We start from the raw sequence: 6,000 nt of genomic DNA, 5'->3' as shown, positions 1-6,000 counted from the left end.
AGAACTATTGCTGCTCGGGCGTTAAACCCCAACAAACAACAAACAACCATTTTTACACACTGTTTTCTATTTGAGAGGTAACTGTTTAGTAATTTGACAGTACTATCTGTGAAGCCATAATTTTTTAACTTTAAAATAAGTAAATCATGGGGTAGGCAGTCAAATGCCTTACTGAGATCCATTAGGATAGCTGGAAGGTATTTGTCATTATCTAGTGCCCTCTTCCAGTCTTTTAGTATTTTAAGTAAAGTAAATTGGCAGCCATATCCTGAACGAAAAGCAGCGAGAAATGGGTTGAATTTTTTTTTCAAAATGTCTAGATAGCTGGTTTTCTATGGCTGTTTCAAATATTTTCGATATAGCGGGAAGAACACTAACAGGTCTATAATTGCCTTTTTCTAAAATATTATTCTTTTTGTGTATTGGTGCCACTTGGGCAATTTTCAAAGAGTCTGAAAAAGTTGCACTAGACAATGACAAATTTACAAGTTCAGTTATAGGTTTGGTAATACTAGGTTTAGCATAATGTAATATTTTTGTTGAAATGCCATCAATTCCAGTTGCTTTCCTTACATTAATTTTGCTAATACGTTTACTAACAAAGGCTTCATCAAATGATTTAAAACTGAGCTGATCGTTTTGTAAAAAAAATCTACATCATAATTTTCTCTGATGGTTTTTATACTGATGGTTGTTTATTTCTATATTTGGAGCACCAATGTTCTTTGCGACATTTACAAAAAGGGGTTGAATGTTTCTGCTATGTCATCTTGGTTTGTAATTATTGTGTTATTCTCCTGTAATATTGTGTCTTTTTCATTTGTACTTCCTTTGTTGGTCAGGAAAGGTTTTACAGTTGGCCAAAAGTCCTTTGCCTTTGGACCTCCTGAGCATTTGTTACATAGTTTCTTTGTTTTCTATATGCTTCCCATGTTTTTGATGTATTGTAAGTTTGAAATTTGTTAAAAAGCATACGTTTTTTGTAAGTTGCAGATTTAAGGTTGTGATTTATGTTTGGTTAGTATTTTCCTTTCTTTAAAATATGCATGTGTGTTAGCTACCTCTACAAGTTTATCATTAAAACCTTCACACTCAGTATTGATGTTGCCATTTGTATTTACAGCCCAGTTTACATCTGTAGATCTGATAAAAAATATTTTGATCAAAATTCTTAAAACTCCTACATTTCTTATAGTTAAGCTTATCATTAGGTCGTTCACATTTGACCAGAATACCAATCATGTTATGCACATCACTCAACCCACAGCTAAAATTACATAGTTTTCCACATTTGTTGGTATTGTTTGTTAAAATTACATCCAAAAGGCTTGGTTTAAATTTTTGTAAAGGAGGTAGCCTTCTTTATCAATTTTTTCATATAAAAAATATCAAAACAATCTTTAAAAAATAAACTCTTGTTATTGTCTAAGATGTTAAAATTCATATCACCAAGTATCATAAAAATGTCATATTTTTTGGATATTTTATCACAAGTCATAGTAAAATCATCATGAAATTTCCTATCATTCATATTAAGTGGTTTATATGCACCTATGAATAACCATTTTTGATCCCCTGATGTTACCTCAAGGGCTGTGGATTCAATGTCTCTCTATTCTGCGTCCGTGGTTCTGTCACCGGCCAGATCAGATCTCATGTAGGCTATGATTCCGCCACCATACTGGTCTCTATCAGATCTGTAAAGAGAGAAAATCTCAACATTAAACATGCATTAAGAAATGAGTCATCAATTTTTGTTTCCGATAGGAATAAGATGTCAACCACATTCCTTTGTAAAACATCTACGACATGCTCGTATTTGTGTCGGTAGCTATTTATATTCAAATATGCACAAATAATATTGTTTGGTGCATCTTTTCTCAATTTTAAAAGGTCCTAAAAATGTCGCACGAGTCGTTAATTTCATCTGCTGGTGAGTGGTCAAACAGTAACGGTTGAGATTGTGAAGCGACTTTATCAGGACCAGACTGATCTATGAATGAGTCCGAAAAGTTCGGTAGGGTACATGGTCTACAGTACCAACTGTCAGTTGACACAGATAGTTTTTCGTACTCAGCATTTGACATATTAATGCATTTGGTGTGAAACCAATATTCACAGAGTTGATCTCGCATTGATACCACGCTGGTTGCTCCTTACTGATTTGGCACATATGCCACATGGATATCGGATGGGTCCAGGGTTTAGAGAGATATCCCCACATATTATCAGCACCACTATCAGCCTTTGATATTGCCTAGAGACGTCGATAGGTTTATGTGATAGTGGTGGCCTTGTGTGTTTCATGTGGTACACGATCATAATATACGTTTCAATGTTTGTATCGCTTGAAAGTCGTAAATCATATGAATTCAATTTGTGTTGTTGCTCATAGGTTGATTCAATTTTATGAACAATAAATTCAGACCTTTCATGACTTGTCTGGTGTGAAAAGTTCATGGATAAGAGTATACAAATGCTTACGAGATGGTACAGCATTCTCATCTTGTTGGTATTAGTAAGTATCTGGATCACCGGAAATTATGATAGTGGCTGGTGTTAGTGGCGAGTATTTGCCAGTTTACATTAGCAACGAAATAAATTCTGATCGGGAATATTATCGATCTTTGCAAATGTTTCTATAGACACTTTGATGTAAATATACCGTGATTCTGATGTTCAAGTAGTTTGATAACGCCTCTTATTTTGGTTTTATCAACAGATTTATCAGCTGTTTTGAAAATGCCACCATTTCTTCCGCGCATGCTTCATATCTACTTTTCTTGTTTCTTTTTGTTAACAATTTATTCTGACCTGGATATAAGACACATACGAGAAAAAAATATTCGTCAATTTAAACGTCCGGTCCATAAGGTTAAATAGCAAAATAATCTACTAAGATGTCGGTATACATATAAAAAACTGAGGATGTTAAATAGAAATTAGTAGTGTAGTACGAGCTCTAGACTTTTTTCGTAAGGTGCAGGGAGGTGCACCCCAATGTGCATGCATTGACTTTAAAATCTGTTTCCGAGGACCAGAAGTGACTTGTAGGGGAGGGTGTAACCGGTACGGGAGATGGGACCGAAAGTGGACCTTTGGTATGACCGATAGTGGACCATGGGTGACCGGAAGGGGAATCAGATGGGGGACCAAATAAAGGGAACATGGGGAAGGAAGGGCCCCTTAAATGTTGAAAAATGTCTTAATTGGTGTCATTTGATAGTATGGCGTTCCGTATATAGGTAAGTATAAAAGAAGAGGGTGTATTATGACTAGAATTTTTTTTTGTATTTTTGGTTTGTTTAATTGATACATTTTTATTTAATTTAATAGTTTTTTAAATTATTTTTGTGTAATTGTAATATTTGTTTTTCACTTAATTTTCTTTGTGTGATAACCTAAAATTGATTGTGCAATTCAATTTGAATACTTTTAAAATACTACCTATTTTACTGGTTACTTGAGTGGCCCATATATTGATTTTCACCGCTTTTTTTGCACTTAATAGATAAATTACAGTTATAAGAAGATTACATGTCGGGCAATGTTTACCACTGGGAAACTTATCGTTTTAATTAATTTTTGGGATAAAAATATTTGATATTTTTTGTGTTTAATTCAGCGTGAACAATTAATGTTTCTATTTGGGTTTTTCACTATCTTTTGTCTAAAGCTTTGATGAATAGAATGATACTGACAATTGTAATTCTAACCACTTTACATGTTGTGCAATTGATGTTGTTTGTTTACAATCGGAGCATTAAGAGCCTTTGAATAGTATATTCCTTTTCATTTTTATTACAATTAGATTTTTATTGTCGACTATTTCATCACCTATTCATTGTTTACAGACGCACTTACCCTTTTCATCGATTTTATCCTTGTAATGGGGCTCTACTGGAAAAGTCGATTTCATCAAAGGTTTTATGTAACCCCGCACAACCCCATGCATTTGTGTTTTTTTGTTTACAATCTTTACCGAACTTTGAATGGAGTACGGCATTTCTTTAGTATTATAAACAGGTTTTAAACTTTTTTTTCATCAATTTTGATACTTTGAATATAAACTTAATTTGACCCTTGATATGAGGGTCTACTAGCGGATTTTATTTTTCTCTCCATATTGTCATTCGTGGTTTGTTTCCTACGCCCCTTTTCTTTTTTTGACCCGACCTTGAATGACCGTATAATGTTTGTCTTTCGTTTTTTCTATGAGGAGTTTGCACATTTTACTACTGTAGTCTAATATACTCGATGTTTTCAAGTCACTTACACACAAACGTGATTTGTCACGTGTTATGAGGCTCTATCAGGTAAACGCTTGTAAGTCTTCATGTTTGGTATGCTGTCGTTAACGTTTTTAATTGTTGTCATCGGTTTTAAAGATTGAAGTCGAGGTAGCCATTTTTTATAAGGAGAGCTGAGTCTTTCTTTGGAATAGCTCTATTACAAAACAAGAACTTCATTTTCTTCTATATTTTTTATACAATTCATTATCAGCGTTACATTTTTTTCTGAAGTCGTCTGTTTTTCGTATCCGGGTCCTGCTCCATGGTCTGTTCCATAAACCGTTCTTTATTTCAAGTCTTATTTTCCCTTAAAGTAATTTAACACTCCGATGTCCTGACGTTTCCGCTTTAATATGAGTCTTCTTGCTTCTGCTGTCCGAGTATCGTTGGCGTCAAGGCTGTTTTTCCACTAAGTGATCTCAAATTGACCTTCACTTCCTTTCGTTCCTCGATTTACACGACTTCTTATCTTTGGACTTGGTTTTCGATCATTGTATATGTATATTCCATAAAGGTCCTGCAATGCAATTTCGGATGAAATATTTTCTCCTCGGCGGGTGTTTCTAGAAAAACAGAGGACGCTTACCCTACCGGTGCACATGGTCCATGCTCCCATTTTTAATGGAGTCATTTGCTTTTGTCATTTTGTATGTATGATTTCAGTTACTTTGTGTTCTTTGTTGTGTATGTCTGTTTTCCATGTCCGGTCTTTGTCTCTGGATTACATTATTTTGATTACCACTATAACCTTTGATCCCTTGATTACTCTATCGAAGTATAAGGGTCTGGACGCAGTCTGTATCTTGGATTTTTTCGTGGACATCTTGTGAAAGACAGCCTTCTTCTATAGCAACTAAGAACAAAAAACTTTTATATTTGACTCTTTTTGCGAGTCTTCTTGCTGATATTTCTTATATACTCTTACCCCCTATTTTGGGCCTATGTATGGGTCTTTACTCCCTCTTTCTTTTTTTTTTTGACTCTTAATATTGACTCCTGACTCGTTCTCCCGACTCTTTACTCCGACTGTTGACTTTTACTCTCGACTCTGAACTTCAACTCTTCACTCTTCCTCCCGACTCTTTGCTTAACTAAAGTTAATAAAAGTGCATAAATAACACAACCCAAATATACAAAGAAAGATAACTGTGGTTATAATACACCCTTCTCCTTTATATTTCCTTGTTTATAAGAACGCCATACTATTACATGATACTTATTAGGACACTTTATGTGGATACCTATGGTGTCGTTTCCGCACTCCAAACCGTTAAGGCCCCTTCCTAGATCAAAGGGTCCCAATGTTCCCTTTATTGGTCATGAGTCCCCAATCTAAGTCCAATTCTGGTCACCCAAGGTCCACTTCCTGTCATACCTAAGGTCCACTTCCGGTCCCATCTCCCGTACCGGACATTTCCGGTCACACCCTCATACCGGTCACTTCATGCGTCATTGGGATGCCCTTCCCTGCACCTTCGAAAAATAATAAGGCTGGAGCTTTTATTATATAACTGAAATAGTGTTAATAAAATGTTTTATGAGACAAGATACACAAGTAAACTCTGCAAACTTTTGTGTCAATGAAGTCGGAGCATTTTAAGACTTACTTGTTAAAATCACGTTTCAACCTTTTTTTCCCAAAACTATATGTACGCCATTTTCAAGTTCATGGTCTAAGTTGCGTATTGCTGTAAGCTGATTTAAAACT

This window comes from Perna viridis, chromosome 14 (genome assembly GCF_037379345.1).
Source record: "Perna viridis isolate PV_CMFRI_1.1 ecotype Kerala chromosome 14, ASM3737934v1, whole genome shotgun sequence".
NCBI classification, from domain to species: Eukaryota; Metazoa; Mollusca; class Bivalvia; order Mytilida; family Mytilidae; genus Perna; species Perna viridis.
Note: the sequence above shows the minus strand (reverse complement) of the source record.